General features: G+C 45.2%; 1 pseudogene; it reads left to right on the plus strand.

Annotated features, from left to right (window-relative positions):
* Window positions 1-421: 421 nt before the first annotated feature.
* Window positions 422-13058, plus strand: part of LOC144790767 (E3 ubiquitin-protein ligase makorin-1 pseudogene) — a 33388-nt pseudogene continuing 20751 nt past the window's right edge.

Raw genomic sequence — 13058 nt, forward strand, 5'->3', positions numbered from 1 at the left:
TATACCGTAAGCTGGTGAATCATTCAGAGGATCCGCTGCGGAAGATCAGGGCCCAGTGGTGGGAGGATGGTTTGGAACTAGACGATGAGGACTGGATAGCAGGTGGCCTCTCCTAGGGAGGTGGGGATTCAGATGCGCCTGAGGTTGGTTCAGCTGAAGGTCCTGCATAGATCATATATTACTGGGCAGCGTCTGGTTCGAATGGGACGTGCTGATAGTGGTGCGTGCCGGAGGGGATGTGTGGAAGATGGTACCCTAATGCATACGCTGTGGCATTGTGATCGAGTGCAGAGCTTTTGGTCGACCACACATGTGGAGATGAGCCAGGCGTTGGGCACAGTGATAAAGCCCGAGGCTAGACGTTGTTTGTTGAATGTTTGGGAACCGTCTGATTTAAGTGAGCCCCAGAGACAGTGCGAACATGATTGCCAAACGCAACATCGCTCAGCTCTGGGGCGCCAGCCAGGCGCCGGGGGTCACTAAGTGGGCCGAGGACCTAGACTGGTGTATGGTGCGTGAAAAGTCGGTATACGTAGCCAGGGAATGCCCTCGTAAGTGGGGGAAGATTTGGGGACCATGGAACAGTTATAGGGGTGATACCTGTGCCCCCCCTGAGCCTAACCTTGATGAAGATGTGCCCGACACCACCGATCCCTGAGGTTTTCAATGTGACAATGTAATCCTTTCTTCTCGCACCAAAATATTGTAATGTTCTGGCTTCCCTGAGATTTTATTTTTTGATTTGTATGTGTGTTTTATGATTTAATAAAAAGAAATATAAAAAAAAAAAAAGCTGATTACCCACAGGTGGGTAAGTGTAGCCTGCGGGTTCTTCTATATGTAGACGAGGCTCTCCTCATGGCGAGGACAGCCAGGGGTTTACAACTCCTGTTGAACTCCTTTGTCCATTTCATGGAGAACCTGAACCTGATGGTTAATCATACTAAATCCTTTGTCATGCAGATGGGAACTCGCACGGCTAAGCAGTTTATTTTTAAGATAGGAACTTTGTCAATACCCAAGACAAATGTTTATCCTATCTTGGTGTAGTCCGTGACGGCACCTTGAGTTGGGGCCCTTTGACCACTTGTAAGAAAGGGGATCTGGTCAGAGCAACTACATCTGTCTTTAATTATGCTTCTAGAATGGGGAGGGGGCTGATAGGGGACCTTTTGAAGATTAACAGAACAAAATGCATTGCAAAGGCCAGTTCTGGGTGCGAGATATGGGGTCATATTGGGTTGGAGGCCCTGCAAATTGCAGAAAATATTTTCCTGAGTTGGGTACTTTCAGTACAGCAAAGTACCCCGTCCTATGTTGGGCATGAAGAGCTGGGGATAGCCTTCCTCTCAGATGAATTGGCTTTCCGCCCACCTGCATTGTTGTTAAAGTTCTGGGCCAAGCAAGAAAATGCTCTTAGCAAGGACATCTTAAAGGACTGTCTTTCTAATGACTATGTCACTCGCTTCCAATGGCTCTAGTACAGAAGAGTAGGCCTCTGTGGGCTATGAAGGGCAGCACTATTTCATAACCCCGAGACCATATGTAAGAGGGACTTAACCCGTGCTAAAGTGTGTTTTCTTAGACAGCGTTGCTGTGACAGAGAGGAAACAGAGCTGTGCAAGCCCAGTGTGCTTAGGTATATCGCACTAAAAACGGTATTAACTACTGAACCATATCTTTAAGGTCTCAAAAGCATTCATGATCGCTTTCTATTGACTAGATTTCGGTTAGATTTTTTTTCACTATCTCCTGGCACAACCACATGGTGTTCACAGAGGACAGCGCATCATGCCCTGTGGCTGCGAAGGTAAGTCTCCTCAGGACATGATGCGTTTTTTAATGTTTTGTAGCTTTTATGAGGTTCCCAGAAAGTCTTTTATTATCCCTATTCTTAATAAGGCTTGTTTTAGGAGGGTGAGACCTGCTTTTATTTTTTTACAACTTCTCTCTAATTACACCGTCTTGTACACGTTTAGCTTTTTAAGGGCCACTAGTAGGCTTACATCAAGCTGCGACTAACCTTGGCATTGGGATTAATACATCTTACTCTGTAATTAGACCACACGGGATGTACTGTAGTGCAATTTTGTACTTAAGTGAAGTTTTTATCGATGCTTGTATGACTTTTATGGTTTTATTTGAAAAACCGAATAAAGTTTGATGATGATGATGACCTCTCACATTTCTTTAACTTTATCAACAATGCCCATTGCAGTTTTACTTCTTCCATCCTAAAACTCTTGGATCTATATGTCTCCATGAGTATTGTTGATTATCTTATTTTACTCTACTTTCCATATTCTCTAGGCAATACAGGGTTAGTAGACAAATTATTCACTTTACCTCTCTGGACACGGCTTCACAGTCAGCTGGAACTCAAAGACATCAGCGCCATCCCCGATTCCAGTGGGTATCTCACAAAGCTCCATCCCTGGCCCAATACACTGGTCCCTCTATACAACTTCTCTTGGCAATGTTATAATTTCATATGAATTCTTACATAATGTTTAAGCTGATGACATCCAAACTATCTCATTCCAACACCTCCGATCCAATCAAGCATCTTTCACTACCACCCAGCACCATATGGCTTTTAGATCACTTGAGCTGAATTCTTCTAAAACTAAGGTTTTACACTTCTCCTCTTCAACTGCACCCACCCTACTTAATGACTCTATATGTCTTCCATAGGACTCTTCAAAATGTGTTTCTTCAGACAGAAACCTTGATGTTCTTTATCCCTTCAATAAAAATCGCACACCTTCATTACCAGCACACTTAGCACAGCATGATTTCAGTGCAGCAACATATGTAAGATATTCACATATACCAAACCATTCAAAACAGCCAAAATACTTTGGAATTCCTTGGCATTCAGTTGAGTGGACTACTGACGTAGCCTTCTAGTGGTCATCCCCATTTACTTATTTGATTACTTGACAAGATCATATACTTTGCTACCCAAATACTGAGGTACTGGGTTTTTAACCTCTTCAGCGCGACCGCGATTCCCCCTCCGGTGCTGGGCCCTAATAAAAACGGGCGTGGTCATGACGGAACGGTTCCGTCATGAGCACAGCTCAACCGTAGCTCATGACGGAACCGTTCCGTCATGAGCATCGAAGGGGTTAAGAACCGGCACAGAACCGGTAACCCAGCGGTGCCAGGGAATCAACACCCAGAGACCTCGGGTTCTTCCTGATCCAGACCTACAGAAACTTCAGAGTCTTCTAGGTGAAGTCAAAGATTAGTTTATTGGCTGCAACCAAGGTAACAGGTGTCCTAGAAGTACAATACGGGTATGTTCTCAGGAGACTGCACACTTTTACAAAGTCAGGCTTCTCTTTTTATACACGATTCTAGGCCCTAGGCAAAACATTCTTGGTTGTAAAGTAAATAGTTAACATATTCTGGTTCAAAGAAAAAGCAGAGTCATGATGACATGTCCATATTTCACTTCGTGTTGCCGACAACAAATCATTTGGCAAGGCCCAACATTTCATCAGATATCACAGGTCCCCTAATAAAAACGGGCACCTCCCCACCATAAAGTAAGTGAAGCAAAAGAGTGGAGATAGATGTGAGCGAGATATGGCAGGTGTGCGCGCTGAAATGGTTTTATGGTTTGTTGAGCCTAGATGCTATCTTGCTCGGCCACTGGGAGGGAACTGACCTAACGAGTTCGGCCTGGGGCAATGGTTCCAACTTGTACTGAGGTCAGGGAAAAGTCGATTAAGGAGTATGTGTCCTTGTGAATCAAATTCAACTGGATTAAGGCCTATGTAAAGGGCAACATATAAATGGGAGCCAAGGGTTCAGAATGTAAATGACGATTTCGAGGAGAAATCGTCACTCGAGTATGCTGAAAATACATGTACATGATGTACTCGTCATTCTCGGTCTTTTGATACCAAATTCGTCATCTTTCGACGAAGTTTTATTTCTCGAGTTCAGTATAATTATACGAATCCAGATTTTCAGAACCTCAATCCCTCCTTTTGCCCTTACATAGGCAATTAATCTATCCTCATGTTAGTCTGAGTCCAGATCGATATTCGTAAAGTCATTGAGATGTTGCTGTAACATCATTCTAGTGCTTAGTTCATCTCTTGACACAGGCTTCCTTACACATGATGTAACACAGAGGCCACATATTGCAGGAGCACACTGTATGCATAGGCAGAACAGGAAAAGAATGGCTAAGACCATCCCAATGACCATCAGAATTTTCCATCCCCAGGCAGATATCAGTTCCCAGAACCATCCCATTAGCGACCAATCTCCTTTATCCACATGAATGGATTCAGAAATCTTATGTAGTTTGGAGATGGCCCTGTACACGGTTGGAGCATTATCTGGGATGAAAATGCAACAACTAGACTGGATCAATTTGCATACTCCACCTCGGTCCGCAAGTATTACATCCAAAGCGACCCGGTTCTGAAGGGTCATAAGTCGATCCGACTGGAGCTCAGCAGTCAGGTTACTAAGGGCACCAGCAGTTTCAATCACGGTGGATTCAACTACCCTTGTTAATTGCCTTATGTTTCTACTGTTAGCCATGGATCCCCAGAACGGAAGAAAACCCTTTGCAAAGTCCCCAAATTCTTGACCTGCAGTGTCTTCTTTACTCAAAACACCTCTAACTACCCTTGTCCGGTGGTAATCCGCCGCTGCTGTGTAGGTGGGAGGTAACAGGAATGAAACAAAACATGAACCCGAGAAGTCAGGGGGCAACCATTTATAGGCCCTATCATGGCAGATGAAATAAGTACCCTTAGCGGCTAAAAACGCAGGGGAAGTCTGAGATCCAAAAACATACGTTTCTGTACAGATACTCTTCCCTAGCTGAGCTCTGTGATTCTTGCCAATACCTTGCAGACACAGGTGACCTTGATGGGGTACGATCCAGATAGGGGACGATCTTTTGGCTTGCTGTTTCTCACTTAATGTAGTGCCATATCCGGTCACGTTCCAACCTACATATGCAAGTATCTCATCATCCGGAGTATCTTCATAAGAAGTTACTTCCTTGATCATGTCAACTATACCTTTGACTAGGGCGCTAGTCTTGAGGTTGTCTTTTACAGAACGTAGGGGTTGGACTTCTCGTGCATATATGAACATTGTCCTGTATGCCCATACTGAACCATTGTGACTAAATGGCAGGACCAAATAGGGGATACCTTTATCCGTTGTGTGAGGCATGAGACCACACACCCAACAGTTAGTTGTGTTCATTACAAGTTGGTGTTGGTGTAATAACTGAACGAAGGAGTTATTAATGAATTCTAACCTTCTATTGGATTCGTGGTCAGGCAGAGGGTGGAAAGAATGAGAGGAAACAGTAGGAGGAGGTATGGGTGATGCAGTGGGCGCAAATGTTACATGGAAAGAGAGTAAAACATAACTTATCAAAAAGATCATTACGCTGGATAGCATAAAAATACACAATATTATAAAACTTTTCTTTGTCATTGTGTTACATAGGCTCTGCTTAAAGTTCATTTGTTTGGCAGGTCTCTCCACATCAGGAAACTCCATCCTCTCTAAGGTGCTGCCCGCGACGAGGAGGTTGATTCTGCTAAGGAGTGCTTCTGTCAGTCTAGGGCAACTCCCTTGGACCGACCAGAACCACCGACCTAACGTCGTTGGCTGCACTTCCGAAGACTTTAACCAATTGCAGCCCTAGCAGCGGAACCCGGATGGCGGGTCAAAAAACAAAAATAAGCAAGTTTCCTAAATGGGAGAGCTGCACAAAAAGGTATTTGGGAGAAAAAAAGGAATTTATTAGTCCATAGGTCTTGGTCTCAAAATCATAAAAAAGAATCACTCTTATCAGTTCGTTTTTCTCGGTCTCAGATTGTAACGTCTTTTCCCTGGTACTGTCTGGTCCTGAAACAGGAGTTCAGGTTCCAAAGAGTTCAATTGTTCTGGTGGTGGCACAGTTTCTTGAAAAATGTTCTCGCTTTCACAATCAGGGTTAGTTTCTTTTACACGGTCATCAGTTGTGAGCTCTGAGTCAGTGCCACCATTCTGGACCCATTGGTCATGTGGCGGAGGCGAAGGGATTCTCTTGCAATGGACCCCGTGGATCCAGTTGGCATTCCCCTCCACTCGAACTGCTGACCTTGTGGAAAGAAGGACGAGGTGCGGCCCGGTCCACCTGGGCTGGTCGTTCTTTGTCCTCTGAAAGTTTTTTATGAGAATCCAGGATCCAGGGACAATGGAGTGACCTGGAGTCTCAGAGACCGGAGGCAGGGTGTTGTGGACCTGTTGATGCAAAACACGCAATTTAGCCGTCAATTCATACAAGTAATCAAGCAAAATAGGGTGTTGCAGCTCGCTGAACTTCGTGGGCCTAGGCACTCCCCATATGTTGGCTGGCCGGCCAAAGACAATTTCATAAGGGCTGAGTTTCACTCGCGAATGCACAGTCATTCTGGTGGATAGGAGTGCTAAGGGTAGAGCGTCAGGCCATTTAAGACCTGTGCTCGCTTGGATTTTGGCCAATTTAAGTTTTAGCGTGCCATTATAACATTCTACTAATCCAGCTGATTGGGGGTGATTTGCAGCGTGGAACTTCTGCCTAATGCCTAGCCCTTCACACACTCTTTTCATCACACAACCCACAAATTCACTTCCGTTGTCAGACCAGACCATTCTAGGCATTCCAAACCTGGGGAAGTACTCTTTTACAAGGGCTTTCGCTGTGGACAAGGCAGTATTGTCTTTTAGGGGATAGGCTTCTACCCATCTTGAGAAGGCACAAACAACAACAAGCACGTATTTTAAGTTGTTGCACCTCTCCATATGTATGAAATCTAGCTGCAAAACCTCGAACGGATACGTAGGAGGTGCAAAATGACCAGCTGGAGTTGGGGTTCCCCTACCAGGGTTGTGCTTCAGACATACCATGCAATTCTTGACAACATTCTCTGCACACTTGGGAATCCCTGCATTCTTCCATACTGGGGCCAACAACTCGCAAATCCCTTTCACGCTGATATGAGCCATTCCATGAGCCATTGTAACCACTGCAAGCACATATGCATCGGGTAACAACCATCTCTGATGCTCTGTCAAATCAACCCAACAACCATTTGAATCCATTCTCCCTGTACTTTCTCTCCACCTGCTCAACTCTTTCTCTGTGGCCTCAGCTTGGATGGACTTCACACTCTCTATCGTGTCCTCACATATTCCAACCTCACCAGTCCATCTTTCAGGGCCTGCAACATACATTCAGCTTATTACATTCTTTGCAGTTTCCTTAGCGGTCTCATCAGCAAATGCATTTCCACGACCAACATCATCAGTCACCTTCTTGTGAGCACTACATTTCACAATCGCCATTTGCAGGGGCAAGGTCAGTGATTCAAGAAGCTCATTCACCAACTGACCATGCTGAATCTTAGCTCCGTGCGAAGTCAGGAATCCACGTTCTCTCCACAATCGTCCAAAACTGTGAGCCACTCCAAACGCATACTGACTATCAGTGTAGACAGTCACTCTCATTCCTCTAGACAATACACATGCTCTCGTAAGTGCGACTAATTCTGCGGCCTGAGCTGAACCATGTGGTATTCGCGCAGTTTCAACGACTGTGTGCAAAGTTGTGACAGCATATGCTGCAGTCACATTCCCATTTGGGAGCTTAAAGCATGAACCATCTACCCATAATGTACCATCACATTCAGCAAGAGGAGTGTCAAATAAATCCACTCTCCCTTTTGTCTCTTCCTCTGTTGTGAGGAAACAATCGTGCTGTTCTAAAGCATCCGATTCCTCTGCAATTGGTAACAACGTGGCTAGATTCAAGGTACTGCACCTTTTTATATGCACATGGCTCGCTAGCAGCGTCAATTCATAGCTGGACAGTCGAGCACTAGTTAAGTGCTGTGTCTTGGTCCTATTTAACAATGTGTCTACTGCATGCGGGACCATCACGATTAGTGTATTATTCATTACTAGACCTGCAGACTGTCAAATAGAAACAGCTGCTGCTGCTATGGCCCTTAAACAACTTGGCAATGCTCGTGCTACCGGATCCAAAGTTGACGAAAAATAGGCGCATGGCCGCTGTCTATCTCCGAATAACTGAGTCAGCACAGACAATGCACAGCCCTCCTTCTCGTGGACATACAATGTGAAAGGCTTACTGTAGTTGGGGGTACCTAACACAGGAGCCGAACATAATGCTGTGCGTAATTCGAGAAAACTTTTCTGACACTGTTCAGACCAAGGAATGGGATTGGGTGTATTTTTACACGTTAATGCCACCAAGGGTTTGGCCAATAACGAAAAATTTGGAATCCACTGTCTACAGTACGATGTAATGCCCAAGAAAGCACATACTTCTCTCTGTGTTCTTGGCACACTCAATTTCGCTATTGCCTGAATTCTTTCTGGGGTCAACTTCCTTCCCTCCTTCGATAAGAGGTGACCTAAGTAGGTCACTACTTGTCGGCAATATTGAAGCTTGGAAAGTGACACCTTGTGATGCAGATCACACAGATGACGCAATAATGTCAATGTGGCCTTTTTACAAATTTTCTCAGTATCTGCAGCAATGAGCAAATCGTCCACATACTGTACAAGAGTGGCACCTTTTGGCAAAACAATCGTGTCAAGCTGTGTTTTCAGAGCTTGACTGCATATTGAGGGGCTTTCACAGTAGCCTTGAGGAGCGCGTTTAAAGCGGAAGCTTCGACCTCCTAAACTGAAGGAAAAAATGTCCCTGCTCTCCTCAGCAATTGGGATGCTGAAGAAAGCATTCTTTAGGTCAATCACTGAAAACCACGAAGCAGAAGCTGGAATCATAGTCAATAATGTGGTAATGTCGGGGACAACTGGAAATTGTGGCACAACTATCTTATTTACTTCTCGAAGATCAATCACGAATCTGTACACAGGTGGCTGAGAAGGGTCAGTTCGTTTTAAAACAGGCAGAACAGGACTATTGCAAACATTGCCTCGTGTTTCTTCAATCACATCCTTTTCAATCAATTCGTAAACAATCGCTAGCAAAGCTTTTTCACCCTTATTAGATATTCTGTATTGGGGAATTCGTGGCATTTTGACATTCGACTTCAATGTTACAACATATGGTGGAATTTCTAAAAGACCTACATCATTAGGACCAGTAGCCCAAAGAATATCTGGGAGAAGTGACAATTCCACTGGAAGTGCATCTCTCGACAAATACATAGGAGAAACCACTTTCTTGCCTAAAGTAAGTTGTACTCCTGAAGGAGAACAGTACAAAGTCGCATACAATCTTTTTAGCAAATCTAATCCTAGCAAATTTTTACCACAACCTGTTGTCAGAATAAGGGGTGCTCCGAATTCACAAGGACCAACAGAAAGAGATAAAGGGTCAGAAATCGGATTTCTAACCGGGGCGCCAGAAAAACCTACAGAAACGTTCATTTCGCCAGACAAAGGTGCGCCAGGGAGTTTGGAGTGCATAATAGAACTCTTTGTAGCACCAGTATCCAACAGAAAAGGTTCTGACACACCTGATGTAATCACCTCAACGTAAGGTCCACTCTGATCTACTGGAACTGAAACAACTCCCTCTCTTTGTCTATGGCTGTCCTAGCAATCATCATTCTCCCACTGCTCATTTTCTGTGTAATAATCTTCAACATAGTATTGAGCGGTCCTGTCAGATACGTTATTTTGCTGATCAAACCTATTCATAGAGTTTTGTGGTGGAAGGGGACGTGTGTCCTGAGGGGCGTTTCCACGCCCTCTACCTCTAGGTGCTTGCTGACTGCCACGACCTCTAACACCAGAAACTCCATTTGCACGTTGTGATAGGGCAGGACAATTATACTTGTAATGACCCTCTTGTTTGCAATATAAACACTGGTTGGGACCTACACGGGGTTGAGTGTAATCGAATCTTTGCGAGTTTCTCTGATACTGTTGAGGCTGCTGAAAAGTATTTTGGTAGTGATTCTGACCATTATTATTTTGATTACCACCACCACGTGGCGGATAGGCTTGCTGTAGCAAAACCTTCGTTTTTAGTTCTCTAGTTTTCTTTTCTACTTTATCTTTCTCATCTTTGTCCCTATTCTCGTAATATTGTGCGGTAGCCAATATCTGGGCTGAAGATGAGACTGCCCAAGAACTTTCTGAATCTTTTAATTTTTTACACAATTCTGGAAGCAGATTGTGCACGAATTTATCGACAAACAATCTCTGACCACCTTCTGTGGTCATATCTTGACCGCTGTGTAAGCATGAGCGCAAAATCCGCTCCGATCGCGGATTTTGCGGATTTTCGGCAAATCCGCGATCCGCGAACTCTCGCGGATTTGCCGAAAATCCGCAATCCGCGATCGGAGCGGATTTTGCGGTCAAAAGTTCAAGCGCGCCTAATTAACGATGGCGCCGGCAAGCTGCCAGCGCCCATCCTGCAATTGTTACTTAATTAGCTTCAACAGGAAGCTCTAACAGATAAGATACAGCAGGGGCTCGAGCGCCTGCTTTATTTTAGCAGTTGGAGCTTCCTGTTGAAGCTAATTAAGTAACTTTTGCAGGATGGCGCTGGCAGCTTGCCGGCGCCATCGTAAATTACTTCAACAGTGGTGTCTTCTTGAATAAATATGAAGGGCAGGGTTCATTCGGGCACGACGGTCCTGGCACAATTAAATAATAAATCTGCTGCTCTGATCGGTCTCTGACCTTTTATACACACAAGAGGCATGCTCGCATGGACGCCCTGTCCGTTTGGCCCCGCCCACACACTCGAGGTGTGCACCGTCTTCCCGCCATTTACCCACTATGATGGACATTTCACTCAAGGGACCCCTGCGCACTTCGGCGCGATTGCATAGTGACACACACTTGGTCGCTGGAACTAGTTGAAGCGCAAATGCAGTGACTCATTCAGCAGCCCAAAACAAAACGGGAGGCTGGGCATCTTTGACTTTCACGAGCGCAACCCCCGTGCTGTTCCTGTGACCAGGGGCTTCTGTCTCTTAATCTGCTGCTCTGATCGGTCTGTCACCTTTTAGACACACAAGAGGCATGTGCGCTCGCGTGGAAGCCCCGTCCGTTTGGCCCCGCCCACACGCTCGAGGAAGCCCCGCCCCCAAAATCCGCAAATCCGCTGAATCCGCGGATTTTGCGGATCCACGATCCGTGAATCCGCTGGATCCGCGAATCGTGGATCCGCAAAATCCGCCCATGCTTACCGCTGTGGTCAACGAATGTTTCTTCAAATCTGGTGAAGAAATCTGAAACAGTTTCTTCTTTCTTTTGCTTGCATGCAGACAACTTATCCCAATTTACGCGTATTGCAGGCATTATCGTTTTCATGTAATCTACTATTCTACCAGGGAGTTCTGCTATCAAAGGCTCAGGCTTGGCGCCACCAACTTGTCGGGCATCTGCAGCAGTAATATTAGCCCACGTGTCACCCAATTCCTGGTCATGATCTACATGACGAATTTTACCCCATAAAGGCTGTGGAACAACATTCCCAAATAACATATCGATATCGGCTAAATTCATTATACATGACCCAGCAGTTTGTGACAATTCTTTATAGTACCCTGCAGGATTTTTACGTGGATCTGGTAATGTTTGTTTGAGTGCTAAAACTTCAGCTCGCTTCCATGGGACATGTACCCATACACGCTGGAAATGTGGCAGAATAGGTGGGACAGCAGTCGTGTCACCCTCCCTCCATTGTGGGGGAACTTCTCTCATAGGGTATTGTCGCGCCTTTTTCCTACTGGATGTATTAGATTCAGATGGTGACCCAGAACTGCTTCCCTTACTCCGATATGATAACAACATTTCAACTGCTTTCTCCACATCTGGACCTACAATCATACCCTCTCCAAACTTAAACCGTACACGACACATCTCTTGTGGGATGCAGTCTTGATCATTGTCTTCTAAATCCTCGCCAAGAAAAACACACATCTGTTCGAAAACATATCTCTGTGTCGCTGCTTCCCATTGATGGAAGACTTCCATGACAGACTGTACATCATATTTTGCAGTGTCCATGACCCATTTCCGAGCTAAATTATTCAGTGAATCTCTCTCTTGATAATCAGGCAGTTGACTTCGCAACTGTCTTCTTCCTATGTTAGGGGTCGTAGCAGGCGACCCGAAAAGAGGTAAAAGAAGATTAGTAACAGTGCTGGCCATTTTCTGCCGAATGGAAGGTGAAACTGAAGGACAAACAGATGGAAAAACGGGGTGAGATAAGGCGGGGGTAGAGATAGCAGAAGAGGTATCAGGGGAAATAGAGGGGGCACTAGGCAAAATCGTAGAGGGAGCATTAGGAGACGTAAAAAGTGCAGTAGGCAAAATTGTAGAAAACACAGGTGAAACAAAAGTGGTCGGTGGGCCTGGAGAAGGCTGCACCGAAGAAGTAGGAGCCAGCTGAAGAACAGCTGGTGAGTGCTGTGGAGGAGCAGGAGGCGTAGTTTGCGCAACTAAAGGTTGCGGGGGTGCTGTGGCATTCTGCGCATAGGGGGGTGGTGAATTTAGCAAATGCGACATTAATGGGTCTTTTTCACGTTCTTTTGCTGCCTCTTGCTGAAGAGACGGCAAAACTGGATAACACTTATCTATTGCCATTTTACATTGCCTGTGCAACTGCTCATTCATCTGCTCTTCCTCATTATCTTTAAACTGCACAGCAGCTTGCATTACTGAAAGTCCCCCTTCTCTCTTATTTTTCTTAGCTAACTTAATTTCTTTTTGTTTGGCTTCTTTACGCCATAAGCAGAAAGAGTCAAACATCGCCGGCCGGGCTTTCTTTTTGAAGAGTTTAACTTCAAGGTTGTCTAAGATTTCAGAATCAAAGCTACCATATTGGGGCCATTTTAAAACACCATCTTTCCTGGTGTATTTAATCCATACTTCGTTGTAAGTGATGGGGCCTACCCCATGTTTTACATACAGTTCGTAAGTCGGAGTTCCAACTGGAGGAACCGGACATGAGTCCTCCAGTCGGGAGTCCCTATTATTACCAAGACAAAACAAATTCCCAAGTCTAAGACTAGGCATCTTCGCTCTCT

Source organism: Lissotriton helveticus, chromosome 11 (assembly GCF_964261635.1).
Source record: "Lissotriton helveticus chromosome 11, aLisHel1.1, whole genome shotgun sequence".
NCBI classification, from domain to species: Eukaryota; Metazoa; Chordata; class Amphibia; order Caudata; family Salamandridae; genus Lissotriton; species Lissotriton helveticus.